Genomic DNA, 17,412 nt, shown 5'->3' with positions numbered 1-17,412 from the left:
GGCTGTGTTTACTTGCTCAAGGTCACTGTTTCGCAGTGCTACCACTTGCTCATGTCTGCCAATACGCACTTCAGAAATTCCCGTTTTTTTGGGTCACCCTGTATATAAATCCATGTGTGTTTGGTCCATAGTTCAGACACGACAGATCACTGTAAATGACATGTTGTCATACGTTTCATAAAATGATCAGAGTCAATGTTAGGCCTGTTTAGGTGGTGTCATAATTAGCTAGTCAACGGATAAAATTTTAAAAGTCATCACAGAGGTCATTTGATTGATATGAAACCAACACTTTCACAAAATACTTGTTCATTGATTGAACTGAGCCACGTCTTCATTAGAATCCACCCAAACAGTTCAGCATCTGGTCTCCCCTTGAAAACCCCAGGGTCATGACATGGCTACATCTAAAATATCCTGTGGCTGAACCATCACATTACCAACCTAACAACAAGCTAAACATCAGTCTGTGCCATCAGTGAATGCCATCATATTTATGAATGGACTAACATGTATCATAAAAGCAAACATCAACAGATACATACCAATATTCAGCTGTCAGACCAGCATCCAAAGCTAAAGAATTAAACCAAATACTTGTAGATTTAGTTTGGACCTGTGAAGGCCAAGGTTGTTGCTTCCTGAAATTTTGATTTTACTGAAACTGCATGATTTATTTGAAAACAAGTTAAAATTGATTCATGACTTTAATAAAAACATCACAATCAATGATGGAAGCCTTATTTTGGTTGGTTGGTGATCAAGCAGCGGGACAGAAAATATGGATTTATTCTTAATCCAGGTATTGCAACTTCTTTTTTTTTTTTTTTTTACAGAAGAGACTTAATGTGACATTTTTAAGACGTTACAATAACTTTGATATATGTGGAAATGATTGAAACGCTGAAATTACAGTTAAAAAGTTACAATAATCATCATGGCAGATAATACAGTTTAGAAGTGTTTAAAAAAAAAAAAAAATCGTCATTGAGAGACTGCATCATGGAGTTGAGCACAGACGTGATGTCAAGACTTCTCAAAAGCACCTTGCCTGATGCAGCCTGACTATTTTTGGTGTATCTTCTGCCCTAAAAAACATGCAAAAAGAGTGACCTATCCCTTTACTCCATCTATTTTTGTTGGTAAAATGTTAGAGTTGCAGCCTCTCCATCTGTTTCCTTTCGTTAGCTACAGTATGTAACCTGGATTTTCACATCCCCCAAAACCACCCTCTGTAATACTCCCATCAGTTATCAGAATCAGTGGGTTTTATGGCTCAGTGAGTGTTTCTTTGTTGCCGGAGGTTCACACCATTAATGTAAAATTGTTAATTCCTCAGTCAATGGATGTATGCTTTCATAATGATGCGTGATGAATCACAGCGACTTCAGAGTCATCAGATGACATATGCATCTCTGATGATCAAGAAATTGGTGGAGTCTTTACATCTTCAGTGTTTGTGAGTTGATAGGACAAATAAAAACACTGTACAGTGCAGATATGAGAGTTTTGTGTTCTACATCACACCTTTAGTCTGATCTGCAGGTCACTGTGCAGACCCCGTGTGAGTTTTCTTTTTTAGATTCTGGGTGAATCCGAGGCCGACACAGCACATTGTTCCAGGTTTGATCAGTTTCACTTGGGGACGTCACAGATCTTTTCAGTGTTTGTTGAATTAAGGGCAGTCACAGGCTCGGTTCGTCTGAGCTTTGTTCAGCTCAGTTCAGTTCGGCAGTGTGAGATAAAACTGGGAATGAGTTCGGCCTCTCTCTTCTTGTAGTGCTGGAGCTTTTTTTTTTTCTTTTTTTTTGCATCTTCTACTTCAGGAGCCACTGATTCACTAAGAAAAGTAGAGAAGAGGAAAAGGAGATAATTAGTACAGAAAGTATAAGCAGCATGGAATAAAAAAACAACAAAGAGGTGCCTCAGGTTTCAGAATGGAGGAGGCAAAGTATTGAGGAACAGAATGAATACACATGAAAGAACTAAATTAGAAACTAAGGTGAAGTAGAAAAGACTGTGCTAATTCCACATTATTTTACAGGTTTTGAGAATGTAGTCTGCTCATGATTGAAGAATGATAAAGCCCAAAGAATCAGTTACTCTGATGAAATGGAACATGATTCTCACCGTCTCAGGTAAAAACATCTCCAGCTACTTCAGTAAATACTTTTTGTGAAGATGTAACAGGCTGATCCCTGATCAGTGATAACGGTCTGAGCTATAATGGGGATGAATGTTTGAAAAACAGGATTCACATACTAATTTGTTCACGAAGAGTTGTTCACTACTTAACCAGCAACGTCTGTCACATCCTTAGACTGTGTAGAAGAAGATAACATAGCCACTGCCACCCATTTTCAACAACTGTTTTGAAGACTTGAGTATTTGACTTGACTCTATATGGATACAACAGTGGAGCAGAGGAAGCAAAATGGCCTATGAATTAATGGTAAGAGCTATCTTCGTCTGTAAACCTTGATGAAATATTTACAGAACAAAATCACCTTGTTTTGAGTATTTCTCATGAGCTCTTCAGTAAGTGAAATGGTGAAGCTGCATATGACTTTCATCACCAATTCTTCATCAAATCTGTAAAACCTGTATCACGAATCCTTAAGTCTTTCTGTGATTACGCACCTGAATCTCTTCCCTCACGATGAACAATTTCAAAGTGTACTCCACCATAAACAATCCATCTGTTAGTAGCAATAGGCAATAAAGTCGATTCTGTTTGTTGCCGCTGTGGCTATAATGCGGCTGTGTGGAATTCCGCTTCCCACAATGCATGTCGCGACAAATTTCTGAAAATGCCTGAGTGGCCTACCAGCTCTGTTTGTAAACAAATGGATGGTTTATGATGGAGTACACTTGGAAATTGTTCACCATGAGGGAAAAGATTCAGGTGCGTAATCACGGAATGACTTACAGATTCATGATACTTAGGCCATGACTTGGGTTTTACAGATTTGATGAAAAATTGGTGATGAAAGTCAAACGCAGCTTTAATCACACCTGTCAGTCAAAGCCATCAGTGTGTCCTTATCTTAACCACAGTGTGCTTGTTGGGGTCTGCTCAAGGTTTCTGCCTGTTAAAAGGAAGTTTTTCCTCACCACTGTCACCAAGTGTTTGCTCCTGGAGGATTCTATAAATTGGCTTTGAGAGTCTGGTTTCAACCAGCTCTATATGTTAAGTGTCATGAAATAACTTTTGTCATGATTTGGCACTTTATAAATGGAATTTGATTGATTGAATGATCGATTGATTGATTGCACTTAATAGAGGGTTTGACTAATGCAGGTTTTGCAATAATTGAATCTGTGACTTTAACCAAATACACAGTCAGTTATTTTTTTGTCACATCTCGCTACATGCAAGTGTTTTCTGCATTAAACCAGAGGAAAGGACCTTGGCTCCAAAAGATTTACAATAAACTTCTATCTAAAAAGTCCACTTTTTTTCTTTTTTTTAATGAATTTGTTTCATTTGGACCCTCTAATACGTGATCTAGTGGTCAATCTATATTTTTTTTCTTTTTTTTAATGTCTATTATGTATGGCTTTGACTGATAATTTAGTGTGACAGTTCATTCACCTGCTGAGTTTCTTTTTGTTTAATAAACTCAGTATTTCTTGACAAAAAGCAGTTGAAGTTAATACTTTACACTATTCAGTAAGCTATCATTTAACCTTTGCTGACCTCTGACCGCTCAGGCGTCCACAGCTCCAGCCCCTTGTCCAAATATGGCTACTTCTGCCTCCAAAAAGCCAACATGATGACAGCTAAATCACAAACTACTGTTCTGGAAACAAGCTCAGAAGCCTCTGGGTAATATCCTGGTTCCTCCATCTGATAATTACACACATTTTGTGATTAAGCCAACCCTGACATTTCTAGGGACCCAAAACACATGCTATCATTGCATAAACACAACTGTAAAAGCTATGAAGAGGAGTAGTTAAAAAACTGGAATAAAAACTGACGGTTGATCTGCCTTTTTGTCTCAGTAATGCTGGGATATGTATACATATATGATTTTGTGGAAACATTTAATTGTAGCCACTAGATGGACACAGTTGAAAGACTGTGGTAAGCCATGTACTGTGTAGACTTCCTTTCCCATCCTTAGTGTGAAGTGGCTCACCAGCATATCCACTGAAACACTATGATCTGTTTATGCGTGAATATTATGTTTCATGTGTCTTTTCAATGGGTCACTAGTGTGATGTAACTGGTTAAAACTATTGAACTTTACATTACTGACTTTATTTTCATTTCTTTCCCAGCCTTTGGCCTTGTTGCTGATGTGGATTAGATGACAAAGTATATTTATTCAGTATAGTTTTGAATGTAGGTGACTGTTAATAATGCACGTCATGCCAAAGTATTGTTTTATCATTTTCTGTACTGACAGTGTATCTGTGACCCAGTCTCTCTGTCTGTACCTTCGACTCTCTCCGTTTTCTACTAGAATCTCCCTGAGCCTCGTCATTGAGGTGGAGGACATGTTCCTTCTTCACAAAACATAAGAGAATAACAAAAACACAAAGAGTCATATTGATCATTACTTTTGACAGTTTGAAGATGAGTTCAACCATCTTCCACAGAAACAGGACATAATTCCTATTTAGTGCTGTTTCTCCTTCTTTACACCTGCCTTATTTGTCTTCTTCAACAAACAGTATATGTTCAAATCTGAAGCAGCATTTAAGGCACTCTAGTCAGATTTTCTTGCTTGGATAGTTAGGAATGTGGATACAAACTACTCAGATGTTACTTTCTTTCATCCTGTCAAACAGGGTTTCACCAAACCTTGAGTCATGTCTTAGAGGTCATATTGGTGTGTCAGGGTTCACACACCACTGTTAACAATGTAAGAATACGGAAAACCAGACTGAGCACAAAGAGGAGTAACATGAATCAGAGAAAGTGTGAATTTAGTCTGTGAGGGGGAGGGATATTGAAAATAACTCTAGCCAAACCATTCGTCTATTTCCCATCAGGGATCCTCTGTTTGCCAGCTAGTGCTGTCTGTCTTTCTCCTTTTCTTTGGCTCCCTCCTTTCCATCTCTTCCTTCACCATGGTTTTTAAAAGCCCAGGACCTTACACCCTCCTGTGAGTTTTCCAACTTCGGCTGTACATCAGCCATCAGTTTAGTCCAATGTTATCTCAGCACACTGCTGTTTGACCATGTCCCTCCATCAGCTTCGTGGAGAATGCTGTTTGCCTTAAAGTGAAGGGGAGTATTCACAGTGTCCATGATGCACATGGTGTCCATTAACCTCTGGCAAAATTTTAAAGAACCGAGTGCCAGCCAGTCTTTGTAAACACTGGTTTTGCGTCATATTGGAGATGTGCAACTGTCCTTCCAAAGTACGACTGGCTGCCAGTGTGTTTGTCAGCCCCGACTGACCAACAAATCATACAAACTGCCTGCAGGGACTTTCTACACCTTAATGTGATGAGTTGTGATGCATTTTAAGTCATTGAATCAGTGGCTAACATTAGCCACCATGCTTCCGTTGAAAGGTTATGTTCACAGCAAAACCTTACAAGAGGGCATCAACCTGATTATGTTGGATGCGTCTGAAAAGTCCAATAAATTAATTCCTATCTATCTTTCCTAAACACTTTTCCTTTACCACGAAGGAAAATGTCATAGGGTTAAGGACAAAATAAAGTTAAGGAAGAAAATATCACATATGAAATGCATCATTAACAAAAATACAGGGCACTAAAGATTCCTTTGATCATAAACAATGCCTATTTCTTATCTAGAGCTGGTCATCATTCTTGTTCTTGGGTCCAGTTTTCTCTATGGTGGTACTTAGTTAAATTGAATAGTTTAATGTTTAGGTACTTTTATGAGATATTTGTATCCACTTTAGTCTACCACCTCCTAATTACTTCCTTAGAGAACAAATCTGCAGATGAAAGTTTAAAGGTAGGGTAGGAGATACTGGAAAAACAGTTCGAGCAAGCTACACAATACAAATGTCCAAACCCCCTTCTTCAGACACTCTTCAGGTATGCTTTGATATGATGCTGTGACCAAGTATGTTACAGCATTAGAATGTGAAAAACAGCTGTAACAAATTTTATAGTTTATGAAGAGATTATTAATCTTACATGCACTTTTCTTAGGACCTCTTTCAAGAATAAATGTTAAATTAAAGCCGCAAGCGGCATCTAAAGGCCCTCGCCAAGGGCACGTCCAGTGGAAGTATGCTCATCGTTCAGCAGGTGGCGCTGTAGCCCCAAATTTTGTGTCTTCTAATGAATGGGTTTAGGCCTGGGACATTGACAATTGATTTGAGACAAATCAGTGTTCGTATGTCCGAACTGAACAAAATTTTGTATATATAAATCTGTAGGGGGCGCTATAAGCTGAAATTCAATTTGTTCCATTGAATGGGTGTAAGCCTGTGAGATGTACCACTGAGTCAAATTTGAGCCAAATCGGTGTTCGTATGTCTGAACTGATGCAATTTTCGTGAAGGTAAATTTGTAGGGGGTGCTACTGAGCGAAGTGGCAATTTCTTTTGATAAATGGGTGTAGGCCTGGGAGATTGACAACTGATTCAAATTTGAGCCAAATTGGTGTTCGCATGTCTAACATGAAGTAATTTTCGTAAAATTAACATTGTAGGGGGCGCTATGGCGCCGAATTTAAAATTTTTCTGATAAATGGGTGTAGGCCTGGGATATAGACGTCTGAGTCAAATTTGAGCCAAATTGGTGTTCGTATGTCCGAACTGAAGCAATTTTAATAAAAAATATTGAAAATTTTTGTAGGGGGCGCTGTAGTGCAAAATTTCAGTTTCTTTTGATAAATAGGTGTAGGCCTTTGAGACAGATGTCTGAGTCAAATTTGAGCCAAATCGGTGTTCGTATGTCCGAACTGATGTCATTTTTGTAAATGTACATTTGTAGGGGGCGCTATAGTGCGAAATTTCAATTTCTTTTAATAAATGGGTGTAGGCGTGGGAGATGGACGTCTGAGTCAAATTTCAGCCAAATTGCTGTTCGTATGTCTGAGCTGAAGCAATTTTTATGATGGTAAATTTTCGAAAAAACTTCGCAAAGTTTGCAACCTTGTCACACAAAAACGGTGATGCCGATTCAAAAAATTCGGCTAACTTTAGATGCCCCACTTCTCTAGATACTGTACACCGATTTTGAGCTCATTCGGCCAAACGGCTTAGTAGGAGATAGTTAAAATACAACTTTAGCGAAAACGCTGACTCAGCATTTTGGAAATTTCAATCCAATATGGCCGACTAAAGGTTGGTTTAGGGGCGTGGCCATAATAATATTTTTTGTTTGTCTCCTCATGATGAATCTGTCTACCGATTTTCGTGGCTCTACCACAAACTTTATGTTGGACGCGCTCCCTTTGGCGCAATGCATTTCCACTTTTCAAGGGGGCGCTGCTGCAACATTTCTTTACCGACATCTACGAAACCTATATGTAAATTCAATTTCTCACACTTCTGAATTTTAGGCAAAATTTGGTGAGTTTTCGTAAATGTTCAGAGGGTCAAAATTGAGCTCAAAGCGCAGGAGAAAGAAAAATAAGAAAAAAAAAAAAAAAAAATAATAATAATAATCTGAGCAAGAACAATATAGCCGTTTCTATGGCAACCACGTATTTGCCCTTTTTTGAAAGTTCTCGAGGTCCCCCACATGTCTGTGGGGTCAGATGTCACCTGTCGTGCACTTACACACATGTGACTGACCCCGAGTGGGCGTGTCCCATTGACTCCCATTCATTCTGAGCAGGTGTAAATATGCGATTTGTGCACGTGTCATATACATCGTCGGAAAGGTCTCAGTGCCGTGAATGTGAATATGTGTGAGAGTGGCGACAGTGGCGAAAGGCGACCGCGTCACTGGCGATTTCGTCCCCATGCGCCCACTGCAGACTCAATAGGCCCTGCGCCGGCTTTACTCGGCTCGGGCCTACTAATTAAAGCCGCAAGCGGCATCTAAAGGCCCTCGCCACGGGCACGTCCAGTAGAAGTATGTCCATCGTTCAGCAGGTGGCACTCTAGCACCAAATTTCAATGTCTTCTGATGAATGGGTGTAGGCCTGGGAGATCGACAACTGATTCAAATTTGAGGCAAATCTTTGTTTGTATGTCCGAACTAAAGAAAGTTTTGTATAAGTAAATCTGTAGGGGGCGCTATGCAGCTAAAAATAAATTTCTACCATTGAATGGGTGTAAGTTTGTGAGATGTACCACTGAGTCAAATTTGAGCTAAATCAGTGTTCGTATGTCCGAATTAATGCAATTTTCGTGAAGGTAAATTATTAGGGGGCGCTAATGAGCGAAGTGGCAATTTCTTTTGATAAATGGGTGTAGGCCTGGGAGACTGAACACTGATTCAAATTTGAGCCAAATTGGTATTCGTATGTCTAACGTGAAGTAATTTTCGTAAAGGTAAAATTGTAGGGGGCGCTATGGCACCGAATTTCAAATATTTCTGATAAATGGGTGTAGGCCTGGGAGATAGACGTCTGAGTCAAATTTGAGCCAAATCGGTGTTCGTATGTCCGAACTGAAGAAATTTTAATAAAAAAATATTAAAAATTTTTGCAGGGGGCGCTGTAGTGCAAAATTTCAGTTTCTTTTGACAAATAGGTGTAGGCCTGGGAGACAGATGTCTGAGTTAAATTTGAGCCAAATTGGTGCTCGTATGTCCGAACTGATTTCATTTTTGTAAATGTACATTTGTAGGGGGCGCTATAGTGTGAAATTTCAATTTCTTTTAATAAATGGGTGTAGGCCTTGGAGATAGACATCTGAGTGAAATTTCAGCCAAATCGGTGTTCGTCTGTCTGAGCTGAAGCAATTTTTGTAATGGTAAATTCACGAAGAAACTTTGCAAAGTTTGCGACGTCGTCACACAAAAACGGTGACACCTATCCAAAAAATTCGGCTAACTTTAGATGCCCCACTTCTCTAGATACTGTACACCGATTTTGAGCTCATTCGGCCAAACGGCTTAGTAGGAGATAGTTAAAATACAACGTCAGCGAAAACGCTGACTCAGCATTTTGGAAATTTCAATCCAATATGGCTGACAAAGGGTTGGTTTTGGGGCGTGGCCATAATAATATTTTTTGTTTGTCTCCTCATGATGAATCTGTGTACCGATTTTCGTGGCTCTACAACAAACTTTACGTTGGACGTGCTCCCATTGGCGTAATGCATTTCCACTTTTCAAGGGGGTGCTGCGGCAACATTTCTTTACCGACATCTTCGAAACCTATATGTAAATTCAATTTCTCGCATTTCTGAATTTTGTGCAAAATTTGGTGAGTTTTCGTAAATGTTCAGGGGGTCAAAATTGAGCTCAAAGCGCAGGAGAAAGAAAAATAAGACAAAAAAAAATAAAAAATTAAAGCCGCAAGCGGCATCTAAAGGCCCTCGCCAAGGGCACGTCCAGTGGAAGTATGCTCATCGTTCAGCAGGTGGCACTGTAGCCCCAAATTTTGTGTCTTCTAATGAATGGGTTTAGGCCTGGGACATTGACAATTGATTTGAGACAAATCAGTGTTCGTATGTCCGAACTGAACAAAATTTTGTATAAATAAATCTGTAGGGGGCGCTATAAGCCGAAATTCAATTTGTTCCATTGAATGGGTGTAGGCCTGTGAGATGTACCACTGAGTCAAATTTGAGCCAAATCGGTGTTCGTATGTCTGAACTGATGCAATTTTCGTGAAGGTAAATTTGTAGGGGGCGCTACTGAGCGAAGTGGCAATTTCTTTTGATAAATGGGTGTAGGCCTGGGAGATTGACGACTGATTCAAATTTGAGCCAAATTGGTGTTCACATGTCTAACATGAAGTAATTTTCATAAAGGTAACATTGTAGGGGGCGCTATGGTGCCGAATTTAAATTTTTTCTGATAAATGGGTGTAGGCCTGGGATATAGATGTCTGAGTCAAATTTGAGCCAAATTGGTGTTCGTATGTCCGAACTGAAGCAATTTTTATAAAAAATATTAAAAATTTTTGCAGGGGGCGCTGTATTGCAAAATTTCAGTTTCTTTTGATAAATAGGTGTAGGCCTTTGAGACAGATGTCTGAGTCAAATTTGAGCTAAATCGGTGTTCGTATGTCCGAACTGATGTCATTTTTGTAAATGTACATTTGTAGGGGGCGCTATAGTGCAAAATTTCAATTTCTTTTAATAAATGGGTGTAGGCCTGGGAGATGGACGTCTGAGTCAAATTTCAGCCAAATCGCTGTTCGTATGTCTGAGCTGAAGCAATTTTTGTGATGGTAAATTTTCGAAAAAACTTTGCAAAGTTTGCAACCTCGTCACACAAAAACGGTGATGCCAATTCAAAAAATTCGGCTAACTTTTGATGCCCCACTTCTCTAGATACTCTACACTGATTTTGAGCTCATTCGGCCAAACGGCTTAGTAGGAGATAGTTAAAATACAACTTCAGCGAAAACGCTGACTCAGCATTTTGGAAATTTCAATCCAATATGGCCGACAAAGGGTTGGTTTAGGGGTGTGGCCATTATAATATTTTTTGTTTGTCTCCTCATGATGAATCTGTCTACCGATTTTTGTGGCTCTACGACAAACTTTATGTTGGACGCGCTCCCATTGGCGCAATGCATTTCCAATTTTCAAGGGGGCGCTGCCGCAACATTTCTTTACCGACATCTACGAAACCTATATGTAAATTCAATTTCTCGCACTTCTGAATTTTAGGCAAAATTTGGTGAGTTTTCGTAAATGTTCAGAGGGTCAAAATTGAGCTCAAAGCACAGGAGAAAGAAAAAAAATAAGACAAAAAAAAAAAATAATAATAATAATCTGAGCAAGAACAATATAGCTGTTTCTATGGCAACCACGTATTTGCCCTTTTTTGAAAGTTCTCGAGGTCCCCCACATGTCTGTGGGGTCAGATGTCACGTGTCGTGCACTTACACCCACATGACTGACCGTGACTGGGCGTGTCCCATTGACTCCCATTCATTCTGAGCAGGTGTAAATATGCGATTTGTGCACATGTCATATACATCGTCGGAAAGGTCTCAGTGCCGTGAATGTGAATATGTGTGAGAGTGGCGACAGTGGCGAAAGGCGACCGCGTCACTGGCGATTTCGTCCCCATGCGCCCACTGCAGACTCAATAGGCCCTGCGCCGGCTTTACTCGGCTCGGGCCTAAATAAAAAAAAAAAAAAAAATAATCTGAGCAAGAACAATATAGGCGTTACCGTGGCAACCACGTATTTGACTGTATTTGAAAGCTCTCGAGGTCCCCCACATGTCTGTGGGGTCAGATGTCACGTGTCGTGCACTTACACACATTTGACTGACCCCGAGTGGGCGTGTCCCATTGACTCCTATTCATTCAGAGCAGGTGTAAATATGCGACTTGTACACATGTCATGTACATCATCGGAAAGGTCTCAGTGCCGTGAACGTGAATATGTGTGAGAGTGGCGACAGTGGCGAAAGGCGACCGCGTCACTGGCGATTTCGTCCCCATGCGCCCACTGCAGACTCAATAGGCCCTGCGCCGGCTTTACTCGGCTCGGGCCTAAAAATAAAAATAATAATAATCTGAGCAAGAACAATATAGCCGTTTCTATGGCAACCACGTATTTGCCCTTTTTTGAAAGTTCTCGAGGTCCCCCACATGTGTGTGGGGTCAGATGTCACCTGTCGTGCACTTACACACATGTGACTGACCCCGAGTGGGCGTGTCCCATTGACTCCCATTCATTCTGAGCAGGTGTAAATATGCGATTTGTGCACATGTCATATACATCGTTGGAAAGGTCTCAGTGCCGTGAATGTGAATATGTGTGAGAGTGGCGACAGTGGCGAAAGGCGACCGCGTCACTGGCGATTTCGTCCCCATGCGCCCACTGCAGACTCAATAGGCCCTGCGCCGGCTTTACTCGGCTCGGGCCTAAAAAAAAACACAGGAAGATATTGATGAATAAGACCCAGTCTTTGTGTTGGTGATGGCTAGGTTTCATGACCTGCTGATTGGAATAACATGGTAGTAACGTGCAGTGTACTGTGTATTTCAAACAATATTAACAAATAAAAAAACAGTGACCCGTCACCCACAGTGTTACAACCAGAGTCTGCGATAAAGCTGGAAAAGACTTCAAAGCGCAGCTTTAATGAGGTTATTTCTGCACATGTCCTAAAGGACTGCACACAATATGTGTTTTATTCTCAGTCTGTCCACATTCTGTGCACTTTCTATCTGTCGCTTCACAGCATTCAATATTGTAGGGCTTGGAGAGTTTTCAGACAACTCTGACTGTGCGCCCTCTCTGTTCTTTGACCTTGGATGATACTAACTCCTGTTGGGTCTCTGTATAGTAACAAGCTACCATCAAAGGGAAGCAAAGGCCATGAAATCCATTTGATGTTACGGAGAGCATGCTGGGTTCGATTGGATCGATAGCAAAGATAGATACAAAGAGTGCAGAAAGCGCTTGTCAATGTATTTTTTCCACAAGGATACCAGGAGTCCGATGCTCTCTGAGGAGAACTTCCATGATTTTTTTGTGTGTTTGTGTGGACACACAATGCATCACTGATGTACCAGCTTTCTCTTTCACACCAACCAGCTCACCTACGCACTACCGGTTTCACATCCGCACAAACAGACAATGCACTCCCACACAAATATATATTTATTTTTATTTTCTCTATGCCTCACCTTTCCTTTGGTCCCAGGAGATATCCTCCTCACCATTTCCTTCTCTATTTTCACACATTACTAAGAAAGACCCACACTTGAAACATCCTCTCTCCAGGTAGCTTTAATAATCAGCTGTTTTCCTCTAAAGGACTTAACACTGAGTTCCTTCATTCACTCACAGCCAAAACTAATCTAAACCCAGTCAGACTTGAAGGGATTATATGTTTATGTCTTTTCCCACTGATGCCAAAACCTCAGATATGCTCACTGAAAATATTAGCAAACTCATAAAGGAAATGTTTTGAAGATTAGTAAATTATCCAAAGACACATTCTGATTTTGCATTAAACTGACTTGAAAATGTGTATAATAATTGTTACAGTCACCCTGAATGAGAAAACATAAAAAAAAAAAAAAAATCACACAATATATAAAATTAATGTTTTATGATTGTCTGAATATGAGAAATGAACAAATACAGTTTGATTTTTCAGGGACAGTGAGGGACCTTTAAAAAAGGTTCATAATAAAATTATTTGAGAATTTATATGCTCATAGTCACATTTAACACAAATCTGTTGAAACAATCTGCAAACTGGTCAAGGTGTAAATACTGTGACTTGTGGAAAAATGTGAATGGAATTAAGGGCAAATGAGGAGAAATTTGTCCCATACTTAACTCAAAAGTATATGATGAAACAATTGTAATCACTGAATGAAATAAGTGCAAATTGGTGCACAAAATGTAAATATTACAACCTAATATAAATTGTAAAGTAATAACATTTCCACATCAAAATGTCTAAGAGCTTTGCTGTATATTCTATATTCTGGCTTCCTCCCTGTGTCCAAACACGTTAACACACAGGTTAAGTGGTCAATCTAAACCACCTGTTGGTGTGAATGGTTGTTGGTCTGTATACGTCAGACCTGAGATGAACTGGTGACATGTCCAGGGTGAACTCTTTGGTAGGTAAGATAAATTCCACCCCTGTGACCCTCTCAAGGATTAAATTATTCATAAAATGAATGACTGTCTGCTGAGGACCCACATTTACAAAAATCCATCATCAAATTAAGTGCACATCTGGGAAAGGCAGACTTATACTAATGTCAATGTCAATGTTACTTAGGGCTCTTTGATTAAAATCAAATAACATCACATGAATATATGTCGTAAAACATAATATGAACATCATTTTCTGTCTCTAGACATGATTTGTGCTGCATCAGGTCAGCTAGATTTATCATCAGTTATGGTGGAAACAACACTACACATGATGCGGAATCAAAACCCATTATTGTTTGGATTGCTAGTGTCAGTAATTATATACAATGCATTTTCAGTGGGTTAGATGTAATCTGTAGGCGGTGACTAGATTCAAAGAGCCTGAGAGATTTGGAAAAAGTGATCTAAAAATATCCACTGTCTTGGCACAACTGTGCAAACTGCTCTATCAATTATTAAAGAGATGAAAGTTTGAGGCATAGAAAAAAGCCTCATCATAAATAGACCCCCCTCTTACCTCTGTACTGTGGCCGGAGGGCGCGGTTGTTGGGGCAGTCGCGACCCTGCTTGCTGAAGTTGATGTTGGTCCGGATGCAGCGCTGCAGAAGAGGCTGGGTGGGCCGAGTGTTGTCACTCATACTCAAGAAGATCTTATAGGGTTCGTTCTGGCTGAGAAGGCGCAGGGAGTGCATCTAAAGAAGGGGTTAGTTTGATAACTCAGCCACTAGGAAAAATGTCACCATTATACATTTCTGCAAATCATAGATTCCTAAAAAGGTGATTTTGTGGAAAAAACATGCTGTATATCAACATTAATAGACACACTGATGAGTTTAAAATCACATTTCATCCATCAGGTAACTGGTAAGGTTAGGGTTAAATGGAACCTAGATGCTCCCTTTCAAATGACGTCTAAATTCATGCAGTTTGGCCTTACACTGACTCTGACCATAACAATTAACTGAAAGTTCCATTAGCTTTCTCTTTCCTTAAAAGCTTAACCCCATCCACAACTTTTTTCCACCTTCACTCACTACACATGAGGTGGTAGGGATACATCAAGGATGTACAGAGTCTAAATGACTTCAGACACTGGCTGTCCTGACTCTTGTAAGGCTTGTTTAAATGTTTGGGTTAGGGTACAGATAAGGCTGTGCTCTGGTATCTTTCATAACTCTAACCAAGTGTGTCCTTAAATATAAAAGTACCTTTTTACATGACATATGAACAAAGAGTAATATCGGAGCGACATGGTTGAAAAGAACCACTATTGGTAAATCTTGGTTCACATTCTGTATCCTTGGTTTGTACCAATGTAATTTCATTCCCACTGTTAGTATCACACCTATTACTATAAATGTGGACAAAGACCTCTAAAAATGGATATTTCAGAGAGAAGAGCAGTATATTTGGAGGAATATTCATTCAGTCTGCCTCTCTTGTGTACTCTGTTGGGTTACTCAAAGTATTAACGCTGTGAGGACACTTTATCAAGCTCCTTCTGCGTCATCCTCAAGCATTCCCAGGCCAGATGGGGTATATTATCCCTTCAGAATTTCCTGGGTCTGCCCTGGAGCTTTGTCCAAGTTCAGGGTGCCAGAAAAATACCCCCACAGGAAAGCTTCTGGGAGCCATTCCAAATCAGATACCAACTGGTTCTTCAACAGGAAGAAGACTGAGCAGTTGTAGTCTGTGCTCCTTTAGGGTGGATCACCTGCTGAGCCTAAGGGGAAGTCTAGACTTCACTGGAAGGAGATGCATTCCTGTTGCCTCATCTTTTTTTCTTAAGATGTGACCCAAAGCTCAAAGGCACAGACAAGGATAAGAATATAGATGAACATTAACCTGACAACCTCTCCTTCAGGCTAACCACCCACTTCACTGTTCAGAGCAGCCACCTCACCAGTAAAGTCAAAACAACTTACCCATGCATGCCACACTTCGCTTTGGGAAGCAAAGTGAAACTTTTGTCTAACTCAAAGAATTCAGCCCACAGTGTACAGCAACTTTAGACTTATGGGTGATTGATCTCATCTGCGCTTTTGTTTCACTTGCCTGTGCTTGTTGGAGGTCAATGCCTGATGCAGCCAATGCATATTAATGATCAAACATAGTTGATTATAAATTTTAGAGTGGCATGATTGAAGGCACTTTATTAATACCATAAGAAGCCTGATTTATCTCAGTAATGTTTGGACTACAATCTTAATTGACCCTGTCTGTCAAAGTAATGTTGAAGTCACACTATAAAGAGACTGTCCAGGTAAAACAGGTGGATATTGGTCACACAGTTATTACTCGGTGTGACCAGTAAGCTAACAGCGACTACATACTTTAATTAAACCTTTTCAACAAGTTCAAATGAAACATGTCAGAGTGTGATTACAACACAGGAAGTTGTGTATCCAACATATGCATTCATTCAAAGGTGCCAAAAGTTTTCTGTGTTAATGACTTTAAGTACATCAAGGGAATTCAAATCAAATTTTATTTATATAGTGCCAAATCATAACAAAAGTTGTGTCATGACACTTTACATATCGAGTTGGTCGAAACCAGACTCTAAGCCAATTTATAGAAACCCAACAGAATCCTCCAGGAGCAAACACTTGTGACTGGTGACAGTGGTGAGGAAAAACCTCCTTTTAACAGGAAGAAACCTGGAGCAGACCCTGACTCCTGGAGGATGGATGACTGCCTCTACCAGTTGGGGTTAAAGAGAGAGAGTAAAGGCAGAGAAAAAGAGAGAGCAATAAAGAGAGACTGGGGGAAAGGGGGAGAAGGGGTGGAGTAGGGGGTGACACATGGATGCAGTTGATGCACGGATAACTGAACTAGAACTGTCAAAAGTAGATTAGCTGGCGTTAGTATAATTACTAGAAACCAGAACAAAGGTCCATGACTGTTAATACTATTACTACAAATACAAGTACTAACAGTGGATATACTACTATTACAATAGTTAGTACAAATAATAGAAACCTCTACCATCTATGGAACTATATAATAAACACTATCATAACTATATGGATAAATGAGTGATGATGATGATGAAGGTAGGAGAGGAGCAGGACCACACATCCTTTCTAAAGAATGTGTTTATCTATTAAGGTTTGTGATGTCTGAAAACATTTGTACTTAGAAGAGGACTCTATGCTGCAAAACCAAAGGGCAAGGCCTTCAGCTAAAATGTGAAGCCAGTGCAGTAGTGTAATACCTCTGAAGTTCTGCTCCAGAAAACTCTGACTCCCAAAGACTTAACCTGAAGTCAGTGCTTTCCTCTATGTCATTCTGGTCTCTCTTGTTTTATTTGGACCTTCTACTAGTGCTCTGGTCCATTTTAAAATTATTGCTCTGTTAGGAAGATTTTAAGGTGAATAGAAGGATTCAATATCAGCTGCCCTTTCTGGACTGAATCCTCTTTATTCAGAAATTGTTGAATTGTTTATTCAATTAAAATGGCATTTTAAAGGCAGGTGTGGCCTGCAAACAGTCAGTTATCATCAGTCAATCCTGTCTCTTGGAAATTATTTTCCAGTGCTACTAAATTGCAACAAAAAACACCTTTTCTTTGTTTTTCTTTAAACAAAACAGGAATGCTGTTAACTGGTAAGATGTCTATCTTATCAAATAAAGATCCAACAAAATTTTCTGCTGTTTTTTACAACAGCTTTAGATTTAGGTTAGATGTAGGGAAAGAT

The 17,412-nt window shown here is 39.8% G+C and overlaps 1 pseudogene; it reads right to left on the bottom strand.

Moving 5' to 3' along the window:
- Positions 1–204: 204 nt before the first annotated feature.
- LOC115424370 (carbonic anhydrase-related protein 10-like) overlaps positions 205–17,412 on the bottom strand; it is a 195,821-nt pseudogene continuing 178,613 nt past the window's right edge.

This window comes from Sphaeramia orbicularis, chromosome 8 (genome assembly GCF_902148855.1).
Source record: "Sphaeramia orbicularis chromosome 8, fSphaOr1.1, whole genome shotgun sequence".
In the NCBI taxonomy this organism is placed as follows: Eukaryota; Metazoa; Chordata; class Actinopteri; order Kurtiformes; family Apogonidae; genus Sphaeramia; species Sphaeramia orbicularis.
The sequence above is the reverse complement of the archived record's forward strand: the minus strand, read 5'-3'. Positions and strand labels throughout refer to the sequence as shown.